The sequence below is a fragment of the Leiobunum rupestre genome, chromosome 8 (genome assembly GCF_980474605.1).
Source record: "Leiobunum rupestre chromosome 8, qqLeiRupe1.1.hap1, whole genome shotgun sequence".
Classification (NCBI taxonomy): Eukaryota; Metazoa; Arthropoda; class Arachnida; order Opiliones; family Sclerosomatidae; genus Leiobunum; species Leiobunum rupestre.
This window is the reverse complement of record NC_143391.1, coordinates 45253140-45272536: the sequence shown is the minus strand read 5'-3', so window position 1 is coordinate 45272536 and position 19397 is coordinate 45253140.

Here is a 19397-nt window from a genome sequence, read left to right as displayed (position 1 = left end):
TATTGGAGTTCTATGAAATTATTGGAGTTCTATGAAATTATTGGAGTTCTATGAAATTATTGGAGTTCTATGAAATTATTGGAGTTCTATGAAATTATTGGAGTTCTATGAAATTATTGGAGTTCTATGAAATTATTGGAGTTCTATGAAATTATTGGAGTTCTATGAAATTATTGGAGTTCTATGAAATTATTGGAGTTCTATGAAATTATTGGAGTTCTATGAAATTATTGGAGTTCTATGAAATTATTGGAGTTCTATGAAATTATTGGAGTTCTATGAAATTATTGGAGTTCTATGAAATTATTGGAGTTCTATGAAATTATTGGAGTTCTATGAAATTATTGGAGTTCTATGAAATTATTGGAGTTCTACGAAATTATTGGAGTTCTACGAAATTATTGGAGTTCTACGAAATTATTGGAGTTCTATGAAATTATTGGAGTTCTACGAAATTATTGGAGTTCTACGAAATTATTGGAGTTCTATGAAATTATTGGAGTTCTATGAAATTATTGGAGTTCTATGAAATTATTGGAGTTCTATGAAATTATTGGAGTTCTATGAAATTATTGGAGTTCTATGAAATTATTGGAGTTCTATGAAATTATTGGAGTTCTATGAAATTATTGGAGTTCTATGAAATTATTGGAGTTCTATGAAATTATTGGAGTTCTATGAAATTATTGGAGTTCTACGAAATTATTGGAGTTCTACGAAATTATTGGAGTTCTACGAAATTATTGGAGTTCTACGAAATTATTGGAGTTCTACGAAATTATTGGAGTTCTATGAAATTATTGGAGTTCTATGAAATTATTGGAGTTCTATGAAATTATTGGAGTTCTATGAAATTATTGGAGTTCTATGAAATTATTGGAGTTCTATGAAATTATTGGAGTTCTATGAAATTATTGGAGTTCTATGAAATTATTGGAGTTCTATGAAATTATTGGAGTTCTATGAAATTATTGGAGTTCTATGAAATTATTGGAGTTCTATGAAATTATTGGAGTTCTATGAAATTATTGGAGTTCTATGAAATTATTGGAGTTCTATGAAATTATTGGAGTTCTATGAAATTATTGGAGTTCTATGAAATTATTGGAGTTCTATGAAATTATTGGAGTTCTATGAAATTATTGGAGTTCTATGAAATTATTGGAGTTCTATGAAATTATTGGAGTTCTACGAAATTATTGGAGTTCTACGAAATTATTGGAGTTCTACGAAATTATTGGAGTTCTATGAAATTATTGGAGTTCTATGAAATTATTGGAGTTCTATGAAATTATTGGAGTTCTATGAAATTATTGGAGTTCTATGAAATTATTGGAGTTCTATGAAATTATTGGAGTTCTATGAAATTATTGGAGTTCTATGAAATTATTGGAGTTCTATGAAATTATTGGAGTTCTATGAAATTATTGGAGTTCTATGAAATTATTGGAGTTCTATGAAATTATTGGAGTTCTATGAAATTATTGGAGTTCTATGAAATTATTGGAGTTCTATGAAATTATTGGAGTTCTATGAAATTATTGGAGTTCTACGAAATTATTGGAGTTCTACGAAATTATTGGAGTTCTACGAAATTATTGGAGTTCTATGAAATTATTGGAGTTCTACGAAATTATTGGAGTTCTATGAAATTATTGGAGTTCTATGAAATTATTGGAGTTCTATGAAGTTATTGGAGTTCTATGAAATTATTGGAGTTCTATGAAATTATTGGAGTTCTATGAAATTATTGGAGTTCTATGAAATTATTGGAGTTCTATGAAATTATTGGAGTTCTATGAAATTATTGGAGTTCTATGAAATTATTGGAGTTCTATGAAATTATTGGAGTTCTATGAAATTATTGGAGTTCTATGAAATTATTGGAGTTCTATGAAATTATTGGAGTTCTATGAAATTATTGGAGTTCTATGAAATTATTGGAGTTCTACGAAATTATTGGAGTTCTACGAAATTATTGGAGTTCTACGAAATTATTGGAGTTCTACGAAATTATTGGAGTTCTACGAAATTATTGGAGTTCTATGAAATTATTGGAGTTCTATGAAATTATTGGAGTTCTATGAAATTATTGGAGTTCTATGAAATTATTGGAGTTCTACGAAATTATTGGAGTTCTACGAAATTATTGGAGTTCTATGAAATTATTGGAGTTCCATGAAATTATTGGAGTTCCATGAAATTATTGGAGTTCCATGAAATTATTGGAGTTCTATGAAATTATTGGAGTTCTATGAAATTATTGGAGTTCTATGAAATTATTGGAGTTCTATGAAATTATTGGAGTTCTATGAAATTATTGGAGTTCTATGAAATTATTGGAGTTCTATGAAATTATTGGAGTTCTACGAAATTATTGGAGTTCTACGAAATTATTGGAGTTCTACGAAATTATTGGAGTTCTATGAAATTATTGGAGTTCTACGAAATTATTGGAGTTCTACGAAATTATTGGAGTTCTATGAAATTATTGGAGTTCTATGAAATTATTGGAGTTCTACGAAATTATTGGAGTTCTACGAAATTATTGGAGTTCTATGAAATTATTGGAGTTCTACGAAATTATTGGAGTTCTACGAAATTATTGGAGTTCTACGAAATTATTGGAGTTCTATGAAATTATTGGAGTTCTATGAAATTATTGGAGTTCTATGAAATTATTGGAGTTCTATGAAATTATTGGAGTTCTATGAAATTATTGGAGTTCTACGAAATTATTGGAGTTCTACGAAATTATTGGAGTTCTATGAAATTATTGGAGTTCTATGAAATTATTGGAGTTCTATGAAATTATTGGAGTTCTATGAAATTATTGGAGTTCTATGAAATTATTGGAGTTCTACGAAATTATTGGAGTTCTACGAAATTATTGGAGTTCTACGAAATTATTGGAGTTCCATGAAATTATTGGAGTTCTATGAAATTATTGGAGTTCTATGAAATTATTGGAGTTCTATGAAATTATTGGAGTTCTATGAAATTATTGGAGTTCTATGAAATTATTGGAGTTCTATGAAATTATTGGAGTTCTATGAAATTATTGGAGTTCTATGAAATTATTGGAGTTCTACGAAATTATTGGAGTTCTACGAAATTATTGGAGTTCTATGAAATTATTGGAGTTCTATGAAATTATTGGAGTTCTACGAAATTATTGGAGTTCTACGAAATTATTGGAGTTCTATGAAATTATTGGAGTTCTATGAAATTATTGGAGTTCTATGAAATTATTGGAGTTCTATGAAATTATTGGAGTTCTATGAAATTATTGGAGTTCTATGAAATTATTGGAGTTCTATGAAATTATTGGAGTTCTACGAAATTATTGGAGTTCTACGAAATTATTGGAGTTCTATGAAATTATTGGAGTTCTACGAAATTATTGGGTTCTACGAAATTATTGGAGTTCTATGAAATTATTGGAGTTCTATGAAATTATTGGAGTTCTATGAAATTATTGGAGTTCTATGAAATTATTGGAGTTCTATGAAATTATTGGAGTTCTATGAAATTATTGGAGTTCTATGAAATTATTGGAGTTCTATGAAATTATTGGAGTTCTATGAAATTATTGGAGTTCTATGAAATTATTGGAGTTCTACGAAATTATTGGAGTTCTACGAAATTATTGGAGTTCTATGAAATTATTGGAGTTCTATGAAATTATTGGAGTTCCATGAAATTATTGGAGTTCTATGAAATTATTGGAGTTCTATGAAATTATTGGAGTTCTATGAAATTATTGGAGTTCTATGAAATTATTAGAGTTCTATGAAATTATTGGAGTTCTATGAAATTATTGGAGTTCTATGAAATTATTGGAGTTCTATGAAATTATTGGAGTTCTATGAAATTATTGGAGTTCTACGAAATTATTGGAGTTCTACGAAATTATTGGAGTTCTATGAAATTATTGGAGTTCTATGAAATTATTGGAGTTCTACGAAATTATTGGAGTTCTACGAAATTATTGGAGTTCTATGAAATTATTGGAGTTCTATGAAATTATTGGAGTTCTACGAAATTATTGGAGTTCTACGAAATTATTGGAGTTCTATGAAATTATTGGAGTTCTATGAAATTATTGGAGTTCTATGAAATTATTGGAGTTCTATGAAATTATTGGAGTTCTATGAAATTATTGGAGTTCTATGAAATTATTGGAGTTCTATGAAATTATTGGAGTTCTACGAAATTATTGGAGTTCTACGAAATTATTGGAGTTCTATGAAATTATTGGAGTTCTATGAAATTATTGGAGTTCTATGAAATTATTGGAGTTCTATGAAATTATTGGAGTTCTATGAAATTATTGGAGTTCTACGAAATTATTGGAGTTCTATGAAATTATTGGAGTTCTATGAAATTATTGGAGTTCCATGAAATTATTGGAGTTCTATGAAATTATTGGAGTTCTATGAAATTATTGGAGTTCTATGAAATTATTGGAGTTCTATGAAATTATTGGAGTTCTATGAAATTATTGGAGTTCTATGAAATTATTGGAGTTCTACGAAATTATTGGAGTTCTATGAAATTATTGGAGTTCTATGAAATTATTGGAGTTCTATGAAATTATTGGAGTTCTACGAAATTATTGGAGTTCTATGAAATTATTGGAGTTCTATGAAATTATTGGAGTTCTATGAAATTATTGGAGTTCTATGAAATTATTGGAGTTCTATGAAATTATTGGAGTTCTATGAAATTATTGGAGTTCTATGAAATTATTGGAGTTCTATGAAATTATTGGAGTTCTACGAAATTATTGGAGTTCTATGAAATTATTGGAGTTCTATGAAATTATTGGAGTTCTATGAAATTATTGGGTTCTACGAAATTATTGGAGTTCTATGAAATTATTGGAGTTCTATGAAATTATTGGAGTTCTATGAAATTATTGGGTTCTACGAAATTATTGGAGTTCTATGAAATTATTGGAGTTCTATGAAATTATTGGAGTTCTATGAAATTATTGGAGTTCTATGAAATTATTGGAGTTCTATGAAATTATTGGGTTCTACGAAATTATTGGAGTTCTACGAAATTATTGGAGTTCTATGAAATTATTGGAGTTCTATGAAATTATTGGAGTTCTACGAAATTATTGGAGTTCTATGAAATTATTGGAGTTCTATGAAATTATTGGAGTTCTATGAAATTATTGGAGTTCTATGAAATTATTGGAGTTCTATGAAATTATTGGGTTCTACGAAATTATTGGAGTTCTATGAAATTATTGGAGTTCTATGAAATTATTGGAGTTCTATGAAATTATTGGGTTCTACGAAATTATTGGAGTTCTATGAAATTATTGGAGTTCTATGAAATTATTGGAGTTCTATGAAATTATTGGAGTTCCATGAAATTATTGGAGTTCTATGAAATTATTGGAGTTCTATGAAATTATTGGAGTTCTATGAAATTATTGGAGTTCTATGAAATTATTGGGTTCTACGAAATTATTGGAGTTCTATGAAATTATTGGAGTTCTATGAAATTATTGGAGTTCTATGAAATTATTGGAGTTCTATGAAATTATTGGAGTTCTACGAAATTATTGGAGTTCTATGAAATTATTGGAGTTCTATGAAATTATTGGGTTCTACGAAATTATTGGAGTTCTATGAAATTATTGGAGTTCTATGAAATTATTGGAGTTCTATGAAATTATTGGAGTTCTATGAAATTATTGGAGTTCTATGAAATTATTGGAGTTCTATGAAATTATTGGGTTCTATGAAATTATTGGAGTTCTATGAAATTATTGGAGTTCTATGAAATTATTGGAGTTCTATGAAATTATTGGAGTTCTATGAAATTATTGGAGTTCTATGAAATTATTGGAGTTCTACGAAATTATTGGAGTTCTATGAAATTATTGGAGTTCTATGAAATTATTGGAGTTCTATGAAATTATTGGAGTTCTACGAAATTATTGGAGTTCTATGAAATTATTGGAGTTCTATGAAATTATTGGAGTTCCATGAAATTATTGGAGTTCTATGAAATTATTGGAGTTCTATGAAATTATTGGAGTTCTATGAAATTATTGGAGTTCTATGAAATTATTGGAGTTCTATGAAATTATTGGAGTTCTATGAAATTATTGGAGTTCTATGAAATTATTGGAGTTCTATGAAATTATTGGAGTTCTATGAAATTATTGGAGTTCTACGAAATTATTGGAGTTCTATGAAATTATTGGAGTTCTATGAAATTATTGGAGTTCTATGAAATTATTGGAGTTCTACGAAATTATTGGAGTTCTACGAAATTATTGGAGTTCTATGAAATTATTGGAGTTCTATGAAATTATTGGAGTTCTACGAAATTATTGGAGTTCTATGAAATTATTGGAGTTCTATGAAATTATTGGAGTTCTATGAAATTATTGGAGTTCTATGAAATTATTGGAGTTCTATGAAATTATTGGAGTTCTATGAAATTATTGGAGTTCTATGAAATTATTGGAGTTCTATGAAATTATTGGAGTTCTACGAAATTATTGGAGTTCTATGAAATTATTGGAGTTCTATGAAATTATTGGAGTTCTATGAAATTATTGGGTTCTACGAAATTATTGGAGTTCTACGAAATTATTGGAGTTCTATGAAATTATTGGAGTTCTATGAAATTATTGGAGTTCTACGAAATTATTGGAGTTCTATGAAATTATTGGAGTTCTATGAAATTATTGGAGTTCTATGAAATTATTGGAGTTCTATGAAATTATTGGAGTTCTATGAAATTATTGGGTTCTACGAAATTATTGGAGTTCTATGAAATTATTGGAGTTCTATGAAATTATTGGGTTCTACGAAATTATTGGAGTTCTATGAAATTATTGGAGTTCTATGAAATTATTGGAGTTCTATGAAATTATTGGAGTTCCATGAAATTATTGGAGTTCTATGAAATTATTGGAGTTCTATGAAATTATTGGAGTTCTATGAAATTATTGGAGTTCTATGAAATTATTGGGTTCTACGAAATTATTGGAGTTCTATGAAATTATTGGAGTTCTATGAAATTATTGGAGTTCTATGAAATTATTGGAGTTCTATGAAATTATTGGAGTTCTACGAAATTATTGGAGTTCTATGAAATTATTGGAGTTCTATGAAATTATTGGGTTCTACGAAATTATTGGAGTTCTATGAAATTATTGGAGTTCTATGAAAATATTGGAGTTCTATGAAATTATTGGAGTTCTATGAAATTATTGGAGTTCTATGAAATTATTGGAGTTCTATGAAATTATTGGGTTCTACGAAATTATTGGAGTTCTATGAAATTATTGGAGTTCTATGAAATTATTGGAGTTCTATGAAATTATTGGAGTTCTATGAAATTATTGGAGTTCTATGAAATTATTGGAGTTCTATGAAATTATTGGAGTTCTACGAAATTATTGGAGTTCTACGAAATTATTGGAGTTCTATGAAATTATTGGAGTTCTATGAAATTATTGGAGTTCTATGAAATTATTGGAGTTCTACGAAATTATTGGAGTTCTATGAAATTATTGGAGTTCTATGAAATTATTGGAGTTCCATGAAATTATTGGAGTTCTATGAAATTATTGGAGTTCTATGAAATTATTGGAGTTCTATGAAATTATTGGAGTTCTATGAAATTATTGGAGTTCTATGAAATTATTGGAGTTCTATGAAATTATTGGAGTTCTATGAAATTATTGGAGTTCTATGAAATTATTGGAGTTCTATGAAATTATTGGAGTTCTACGAAATTATTGGAGTTCTATGAAATTATTGGAGTTCTATGAAATTATTGGAGTTCTATGAAATTATTGGAGTTCTACGAAATTATTGGAGTTCTATGAAATTATTGGAGTTCTATGAAATTATTGGAGTTCTATGAAATTATTGGAGTTCTACGAAATTATTGGAGTTCTATGAAATTATTGGAGTTCTATGAAATTATTGGAGTTCTATGAAATTATTGGAGTTCTATGAAATTATTGGAGTTCTATGAAATTATTGGAGTTCTATGAAATTATTGGAGTTCTATGAAATTATTGGAGTTCTAAGAAATTATTGGAGTTCTACGAAATTATTGGAGTTCTATGAAATTATTGGAGTTCTATGAAATTATTGGAGTTCTATGAAATTATTGGGTTCTACGAAATTATTGGAGTTCTATGAAATTATTGGAGTTCTACGAAATTATTGGAGTTCTATGAAATTATTGGAGTTCTATGAAATTATTGGAGTTCTATGAAATTATTGGAGTTCTATGAAATTATTGGAGTTCTATGAAATTATTGGAGTTCTATGAAATTATTGGAGTTCTATGAAATTATTGGAGTTCTAAGAAATTATTGGAGTTCTACGAAATTATTGGAGTTCTATGAAATTATTGGAGTTCTATGAAATTATTGGAGTTCTATGAAATTATTGGGTTCTACGAAATTATTGGAGTTCTATGAAATTATTGGAGTTCTATGAAATTATTGGAGTTCTATGAAATTATTGGGTTCTACGAAATTATTGGAGTTCTATGAAATTATTGGAGTTCTATGAAATTATTGGAGTTCTATGAAATTATTGGAGTTCTATGAAATTATTGGAGTTCTATGAAATTATTGGGTTCTACGAAATTATTGGAGTTCTACGAAATTATTGGAGTTCTATGAAATTATTGGAGTTCTATGAAATTATTGGAGTTCTACGAAATTATTGGAGTTCTATGAAATTATTGGAGTTCTATGAAATTATTGGAGTTCTATGAAATTATTGGAGTTCTATGAAATTATTGGAGTTCTATGAAATTATTGGGTTCTACGAAATTATTGGAGTTCTATGAAATTATTGGAGTTCTATGAAATTATTGGAGTTCTATGAAATTATTGGGTTCTACGAAATTATTGGAGTTCTATGAAATTATTGGAGTTCTATGAAATTATTGGAGTTCTATGAAATTATTGGAGTTCCATGAAATTATTGGAGTTCTACGAAATTATTGGAGTTCTATGAAATTATTGGAGTTCTATGAAATTATTGGAGTTCTATGAAATTATTGGAGTTCTATGAAATTATTGGAGTTCTATGAAATTATTGGAGTTCTATGAAATTATTGGAGTTCTATGAAATTATTGGAGTTCTATGAAATTATTGGAGTTCTACGAAATTATTGGAGTTCTATGAAATTATTGGAGTTCTATGAAATTATTGGAGTTCTATGAAATTATTGGAGTTCTATGAAATTATTGGAGTTCTACGAAATTATTGGGTTCTACGAAATTATTGGAGTTCTATGAAATTATTGGAGTTCTATGAAATTATTGGAGTTCTATGAAATTATTGGAGTTCTATGAAATTATTGGAGTTCTATGAAATTATTGGGTTCTACGAAATTATTGGAGTTCTACGAAATTATTGGAGTTCTATGAAATTATTGGAGTTCTATGAAATTATTGGAGTTCTACGAAATTATTGGAGTTCTATGAAATTATTGGAGTTCTATGAAATTATTGGAGTTCTATGAAATTATTGGAGTTCTATGAAATTATTGGAGTTCTATGAAATTATTGGGTTCTACGAAATTATTGGAGTTCTATGAAATTATTGGAGTTCTATGAAATTATTGGGTTCTACGAAATTATTGGAGTTCTATGAAATTATTGGAGTTCTATGAAATTATTGGAGTTCTATGAAATTATTGGAGTTCCATGAAATTATTGGAGTTCTATGAAATTATTGGAGTTCTATGAAATTATTGGAGTTCTATGAAATTATTGGAGTTCTATGAAATTATTGGAGTTCTATGAAATTATTGGAGTTCTATGAAATTATTGGAGTTCTATGAAATTATTGGAGTTCTATGAAATTATTGGAGTTCTATGAAATTATTGGAGTTCTATGAAATTATTGGAGTTCTATGAAATTATTGGAGTTCTATGAAATTATTGGAGTTCTATGAAATTATTGGAGTTCTATGAAATTATTGGAGTTCTATGAAATTATTGGAGTTCTACGAAATTATTGGAGTTCTACGAAATTATTGGAGTTCTACGAAATTATTGGAGTTCTATGAAATTATTGGAGTTCTACGAAATTATTGGAGTTCTACGAAATTATTGGAGTTCTATGAAATTATTGGAGTTCTATGAAATTATTGGAGTTCTATGAAATTATTGGAGTTCTATGAAATTATTGGAGTTCTATGAAATTATTGGAGTTCTATGAAATTATTGGAGTTCTATGAAATTATTGGAGTTCTATGAAATTATTGGAGTTCTATGAAATTATTGGAGTTCTATGAAATTATTGGAGTTCTATGAAATTATTGGAGTTCTACGAAATTATTGGAGTTCTACGAAATTATTGGAGTTCTACGAAATTATTGGAGTTCTACGAAATTATTGGAGTTCTACGAAATTATTGGAGTTCTATGAAATTATTGGAGTTCTATGAAATTATTGGAGTTCTATGAAATTATTGGAGTTCTATGAAATTATTGGAGTTCTATGAAATTATTGGAGTTCTATGAAATTATTGGAGTTCTATGAAATTATTGGAGTTCTATGAAATTATTGGAGTTCTATGAAATTATTGGAGTTCTATGAAATTATTGGAGTTCTATGAAATTATTGGAGTTCTATGAAATTATTGGAGTTCTATGAAATTATTGGAGTTCTATGAAATTATTGGAGTTCTATGAAATTATTGGAGTTCTATGAAATTATTGGAGTTCTATGAAATTATTGGAGTTCTATGAAATTATTGGAGTTCTATGAAATTATTGGAGTTCTATGAAATTATTGGAGTTCTATGAAATTATTGGAGTTCTACGAAATTATTGGAGTTCTACGAAATTATTGGAGTTCTACGAAATTATTGGAGTTCTATGAAATTATTGGAGTTCTATGAAATTATTGGAGTTCTATGAAATTATTGGAGTTCTATGAAATTATTGGAGTTCTATGAAATTATTGGAGTTCTATGAAATTATTGGAGTTCTATGAAATTATTGGAGTTCTATGAAATTATTGGAGTTCTATGAAATTATTGGAGTTCTATGAAATTATTGGAGTTCTATGAAATTATTGGAGTTCTATGAAATTATTGGAGTTCTATGAAATTATTGGAGTTCTATGAAATTATTGGAGTTCTATGAAATTATTGGAGTTCTATGAAATTATTGGAGTTCTACGAAATTATTGGAGTTCTACGAAATTATTGGAGTTCTACGAAATTATTGGAGTTCTATGAAATTATTGGAGTTCTACGAAATTATTGGAGTTCTATGAAATTATTGGAGTTCTATGAAATTATTGGAGTTCTATGAAGTTATTGGAGTTCTATGAAATTATTGGAGTTCTATGAAATTATTGGAGTTCTATGAAATTATTGGAGTTCTATGAAATTATTGGAGTTCTATGAAATTATTGGAGTTCTATGAAATTATTGGAGTTCTATGAAATTATTGGAGTTCTATGAAATTATTGGAGTTCTATGAAATTATTGGAGTTCTATGAAATTATTGGAGTTCTATGAAATTATTGGAGTTCTATGAAATTATTGGAGTTCTATGAAATTATTGGAGTTCTACGAAATTATTGGAGTTCTACGAAATTATTGGAGTTCTACGAAATTATTGGAGTTCTACGAAATTATTGGAGTTCTACGAAATTATTGGAGTTCTATGAAATTATTGGAGTTCTATGAAATTATTGGAGTTCTATGAAATTATTGGAGTTCTATGAAATTATTGGAGTTCTACGAAATTATTGGAGTTCTACGAAATTATTGGAGTTCTATGAAATTATTGGAGTTCCATGAAATTATTGGAGTTCCATGAAATTATTGGAGTTCCATGAAATTATTGGAGTTCTATGAAATTATTGGAGTTCTATGAAATTATTGGAGTTCTATGAAATTATTGGAGTTCTATGAAATTATTGGAGTTCTATGAAATTATTGGAGTTCTATGAAATTATTGGAGTTCTATGAAATTATTGGAGTTCTACGAAATTATTGGAGTTCTACGAAATTATTGGAGTTCTACGAAATTATTGGAGTTCTATGAAATTATTGGAGTTCTACGAAATTATTGGAGTTCTACGAAATTATTGGAGTTCTATGAAATTATTGGAGTTCTATGAAATTATTGGAGTTCTACGAAATTATTGGAGTTCTACGAAATTATTGGAGTTCTATGAAATTATTGGAGTTCTACGAAATTATTGGAGTTCTACGAAATTATTGGAGTTCTACGAAATTATTGGAGTTCTATGAAATTATTGGAGTTCTATGAAATTATTGGAGTTCTATGAAATTATTGGAGTTCTATGAAATTATTGGAGTTCTATGAAATTATTGGAGTTCTACGAAATTATTGGAGTTCTACGAAATTATTGGAGTTCTATGAAATTATTGGAGTTCTATGAAATTATTGGAGTTCTATGAAATTATTGGAGTTCTATGAAATTATTGGAGTTCTATGAAATTATTGGAGTTCTACGAAATTATTGGAGTTCTACGAAATTATTGGAGTTCTACGAAATTATTGGAGTTCCATGAAATTATTGGAGTTCTATGAAATTATTGGAGTTCTATGAAATTATTGGAGTTCTATGAAATTATTGGAGTTCTATGAAATTATTGGAGTTCTATGAAATTATTGGAGTTCTATGAAATTATTGGAGTTCTATGAAATTATTGGAGTTCTATGAAATTATTGGAGTTCTACGAAATTATTGGAGTTCTACGAAATTATTGGAGTTCTATGAAATTATTGGAGTTCTATGAAATTATTGGAGTTCTACGAAATTATTGGAGTTCTACGAAATTATTGGAGTTCTATGAAATTATTGGAGTTCTATGAAATTATTGGAGTTCTATGAAATTATTGGAGTTCTATGAAATTATTGGAGTTCTATGAAATTATTGGAGTTCTATGAAATTATTGGAGTTCTATGAAATTATTGGAGTTCTACGAAATTATTGGAGTTCTACGAAATTATTGGAGTTCTATGAAATTATTGGAGTTCTACGAAATTATTGGGTTCTACGAAATTATTGGAGTTCTATGAAATTATTGGAGTTCTATGAAATTATTGGAGTTCTATGAAATTATTGGAGTTCTATGAAATTATTGGAGTTCTATGAAATTATTGGAGTTCTATGAAATTATTGGAGTTCTATGAAATTATTGGAGTTCTATGAAATTATTGGAGTTCTATGAAATTATTGGAGTTCTATGAAATTATTGGAGTTCTACGAAATTATTGGAGTTCTACGAAATTATTGGAGTTCTATGAAATTATTGGAGTTCTATGAAATTATTGGAGTTCCATGAAATTATTGGAGTTCTATGAAATTATTGGAGTTCTATGAAATTATTGGAGTTCTATGAAATTATTGGAGTTCTATGAAATTATTGGAGTTCTATGAAATTATTGGAGTTCTATGAAATTATTGGAGTTCTATGAAATTATTGGAGTTCTATGAAATTATTGGAGTTCTATGAAATTATTGGAGTTCTACGAAATTATTGGAGTTCTACGAAATTATTGGAGTTCTATGAAATTATTGGAGTTCTATGAAATTATTGGAGTTCTACGAAATTATTGGAGTTCTACGAAATTATTGGAGTTCTATGAAATTATTGGAGTTCTATGAAATTATTGGAGTTCTACGAAATTATTGGAGTTCTACGAAATTATTGGAGTTCTATGAAATTATTGGAGTTCTATGAAATTATTGGAGTTCTATGAAATTATTGGAGTTCTATGAAATTATTGGAGTTCTATGAAATTATTGGAGTTCTATGAAATTATTGGAGTTCTATGAAATTATTGGAGTTCTACGAAATTATTGGAGTTCTACGAAATTATTGGAGTTCTATGAAATTATTGGAGTTCTATGAAATTATTGGAGTTCTATGAAATTATTGGAGTTCTATGAAATTATTGGAGTTCTATGAAATTATTGGAGTTCTACGAAATTATTGGAGTTCTATGAAATTATTGGAGTTCTATGAAATTATTGGAGTTCCATGAAATTATTGGAGTTCTATGAAATTATTGGAGTTCTATGAAATTATTGGAGTTCTATGAAATTATTGGAGTTCTATGAAATTATTGGAGTTCTATGAAATTATTGGAGTTCTATGAAATTATTGGAGTTCTACGAAATTATTGGAGTTCTATGAAATTATTGGAGTTCTATGAAATTATTGGAGTTCTATGAAATTATTGGAGTTCTACGAAATTATTGGAGTTCTATGAAATTATTGGAGTTCTATGAAATTATTGGAGTTCTATGAAATTATTGGAGTTCTATGAAATTATTGGAGTTCTATGAAATTATTGGAGTTCTATGAAATTATTGGAGTTCTATGAAATTATTGGAGTTCTATGAAATTATTGGAGTTCTACGAAATTATTGGAGTTCTATGAAATTATTGGAGTTCTATGAAATTATTGGAGTTCTATGAAATTATTGGGTTCTACGAAATTATTGGAGTTCTATGAAATTATTGGAGTTCTATGAAATTATTGGAGTTCTATGAAATTATTGGGTTCTACGAAATTATTGGAGTTCTATGAAATTATTGGAGTTCTATGAAATTATTGGAGTTCTATGAAATTATTGGAGTTCTATGAAATTATTGGAGTTCTATGAAATTATTGGGTTCTACGAAATTATTGGAGTTCTACGAAATTATTGGAGTTCTATGAAATTATTGGAGTTCTATGAAATTATTGGAGTTCTACGAAATTATTGGAGTTCTATGAAATTATTGGAGTTCTATGAAATTATTGGAGTTCTATGAAATTATTGGAGTTCTATGAAATTATTGGAGTTCTATGAAATTATTGGGTTCTACGAAATTATTGGAGTTCTATGAAATTATTGGAGTTCTATGAAATTATTGGAGTTCTATGAAATTATTGGGTTCTACGAAATTATTGGAGTTCTATGAAATTATTGGAGTTCTATGAAATTATTGGAGTTCTATGAAATTATTGGAGTTCCATGAAATTATTGGAGTTCTATGAAATTATTGGAGTTCTATGAAATTATTGGAGTTCTATGAAATTATTGGAGTTCTATGAAATTATTGGGTTCTACGAAATTATTGGAGTTCTATGAAATTATTGGAGTTCTATGAAATTATTGGAGTTCTATGAAATTATTGGAGTTCTATGAAATTATTGGAGTTCTACGAAATTATTGGAGTTCTATGAAATTATTGGAGTTCTATGAAATTATTGGGTTCTACGAAATTATTGGAGTTCTATGAAATTATTGGAGTTCTATGAAATTATTGGAGTTCTATGAAATTATTGGAGTTCTATGAAATTATTGGAGTTCTATGAAATTATTGGAGTTCTATGAAATTATTGGGTTCTATGAAATTATTGGAGTTCTATGAAATTATTGGAGTTCTATGAAATTATTGGAGTTCTATGAAATTATTGGAGTTCTATGAAATTATTGGAGTTCTATGAAATTATTGGAGTTCTACGAAATTATTGGAGTTCTATGAAATTATTGGAGTTCTATGAAATTATTGGAGTTCTATGAAATTATTGGAGTTCTACGAAATTATTGGAGTTCTATGAAATTATTGGAGTTCTATGAAATTATTGGAGTTCCATGAAATTATTGGAGTTCTATGAAATTATTGGAGTTCTATGAAATTATTGGAGTTCTATGAAATTATTGGAGTTCTATGAAATTATTGGAGTTCTATGAAATTATTGGAGTTCTATGAAATTATTGGAGTTCTATGAAATTATTGGAGTTCTATGAAATTATTGGAGTTCTATGAAATTATTGGAGTTCTACGAAATTATTGGAGTTCTATGAAATTATTGGAGTTCTATGAAATTATTGGAGTTCTATGAAATTATTGGAGTTCTACGAAATTATTGGAGTTCTACGAAATTATTGGAGTTCTATGAAATTATTGGAGTTCTATGAAATTATTGGAGTTCTACGAAATTATTGGAGTTCTATGAAATTATTGGAGTTCTATGAAATTATTGGAGTTCTATGAAATTATTGGAGTTCTATGAAATTATTGGAGTTCTATGAAATTATTGGAGTTCTATGAAATTATTGGAGTTCTATGAAATTATTGGAGTTCTATGAAATTATTGGAGTTCTACGAAATTATTGGAGTTCTATGAAATTATTGGAGTTCTATGAAATTATTGGAGTTCTATGAAATTATTGGGTTCTACGAAATTATTGGAGTTCTACGAAATTATTGGAGTTCTATGAAATTATTGGAGTTCTATGAAATTATTGGAGTTCTACGAAATTATTGGAGTTCTATGAAATTATTGGAGTTCTATGAAATTATTGGAGTTCTATGAAATTATTGGAGTTCTATGAAATTATTGGAGTTCTATGAAATTATTGGGTTCTACGAAATTATTGGAGTTCTATGAAATTATTGGAGTTCTATGAAATTATTGGGTTCTACGAAATTATTGGAGTTCTATGAAATTATTGGAGTTCTATGAAATTATTGGAGTTCTATGAAATTATTGGAGTTCCATGAAATTATTGGAGTTCTATGAAATTATTGGAGTTCTATGAAATTATTGGAGTTCTATGAAATTATTGGAGTTCTATGAAATTATTGGGTTCTACGAAATTATTGGAGTTCTATGAAATTATTGGAGTTCTATGAAATTATTGGAGTTCTATGAAATTATTGGAGTTCTATGAAATTATTGGAGTTCTACGAAATTATTGGAGTTCTATGAAATTATTGGAGTTCTATGAAATTATTGGGTTCTACGAAATTATTGGAGTTCTATGAAATTATTGGAGTTCTATGAAAATATTGGAGTTCTATGAAATTATTGGAGTTCTATGAAATTATTGGAGTTCTATGAAATTATTGGAGTTCTATGAAATTATTGGGTTCTACGAAATTATTGGAGTTCTATGAAATTATTGGAGTTCTATGAAATTATTGGAGTTCTATGAAATTATTGGAGTTCTATGAAATTATTGGAGTTCTATGAAATTATTGGAGTTCTATGAAATTATTGGAGTTCTACGAAATTATTGGAGTTCTACGAAATTATTGGAGTTCTATGAAATTATTGGAGTTCTATGAAATTATTGGAGTTCTATGAAATTATTGGAGTTCTACGAAATTATTGGAGTTCTATGAAATTATTGGAGTTCTATGAAATTATTGGAGTTCCATGAAATTATTGGAGTTCTATGAAATTATTGGAGTTCTATGAAATTATTGGAGTTCTATGAAATTATTGGAGTTCTATGAAATTATTGGAGTTCTATGAAATTATTGGAGTTCTATGAAATTATTGGAGTTCTATGAAATTATTGGAGTTCTATGAAATTATTGGAGTTCTATGAAATTATTGGAGTTCTACGAAATTATTGGAGTTCTATGAAATTATTGGAGTTCTATGAAATTATTGGAGTTCTATGAAATTATTGGAGTTCTACGAAATTATTGGAGTTCTATGAAATTATTGGAGTTCTATGAAATTATTGGAGTTCTATGAAATTATTGGAGTTCTACGAAATTATTGGAGTTCTATGAAATTATTGGAGTTCTATGAAATTATTGGAGTTCTATGAAATTATTGGAGTTCTATGAAATTATTGGAGTTCTATGAAATTATTGGAGTTCTATGAAATTATTGGAGTTCTATGAAATTATTGGAGTTCTAAGAAATTATTGGAGTTCTACGAAATTATTGGAGTTCTATGAAATTATTGGAGTTCTATGAAATTATTGGAGTTCTATGAAATTATTGGGTTCTACGAAATTATTGGAGTTCTATGAAATTATTGGAGTTCTACGAAATTATTGGAGTTCTATGAAATTATTGGAGTTCTATGAAATTATTGGAGTTCTATGAAATTATTGGAGTTCTATGAAATTATTGGAGTTCTATGAAATTATTGGAGTTCTATGAAATTATTGGAGTTCTATGAAATTATTGGAGTTCTAAGAAATTATTGGAGTTCTACGAAATTATTGGAGTTCTATGAAATTATTGGAGTTCTATGAAATTATTGGAGTTCTATGAAATTATTGGGTTCTACGAAATTATTGGAGTTCTATGAAATTATTGGAGTTCTATGAAATTATTGGAGTTCTATGAAATTATTGGGTTCTACGAAATTATTGGAGTTCTATGAAATTATTGGAGTTCTATGAAATTATTGGAGTTCTATGAAATTATTGGAGTTCTATGAAATTATTGGAGTTCTATGAAATTATTGGGTTCTACGAAATTATTGGAGTTCTACGAAATTATTGGAGTTCTATGAAATTATTGGAGTTCTATGAAATTATTGGAGTTCTACGAAATTATTGGAGTTCTATGAAATTATTGGAGTTCTATGAAATTATTGGAGTTCTATGAAATTATTGGAGTTCTATGAAATTATTGGAGTTCTATGAAATTATTGGGTTCTACGAAATTATTGGAGTTCTATGAAATTATTGGAGTTCTATGAAATTATTGGAGTTCTATGAAATTATTGGGTTCTACGAAATTATTGGAGTTCTATGAAATTATTGGAGTTCTATGAAATTATTGGAGTTCTATGAAATTATTGGAGTTCCATGAAATTATTGGAGTTCTACGAAATTATTGGAGTTCTATGAAATTATTGGAGTTCTATGAAATTATTGGAGTTCTATGAAATTATTGGAGTTCTATGAAATTATTGGAGTTCTATGAAATTATTGGAGTTCTATGAAATTATTGGAGTTCTATGAAATTATTGGAGTTCTATGAAATTATTGGAGTTCTACGAAATTATTGGAGTTCTATGAAATTATTGGAGTTCTATGAAATTATTGGAGTTCTATGAAATTATTGGAGTTCTATGAAATTATAGGAGTTCTACGAAATTATTGGGTTCTACGAAATTATTGGAGTTCTATGAAATTATTGGAGTTCTATGAAATTATTGGAGTTCTATGAAATTATTGGAGTTCTATGAAATTATTGGAGTTCTATGAAATTATTGGGTTCTACGAAATTATTGGAGTTCTACGAAATTATTGGAGTTCTATGAAATTATTGGAGTTCTATGAAATTATTGGAGTTCTACGAAATTATTGGAGTTCTATGAAATTATTGGAGTTCTATGAAATTATTGGAGTTCTATGAAATTATTGGAGTTCTATGAAATTATTGGAGTTCTATGAAATTATTGGGTTCTACGAAATTATTGGAGTTCTATGAAATTATTGGAGTTCTATGAAATTATTGGGTTCTACGAAATTATTGGAGTTCTATGAAATTATTGGAGTTCTATGAAATTATTGGAGTTCTATGAAATTATTGGAGTTCCATGAAATTATTGGAGTTCTATGAAATTATTGGAGTT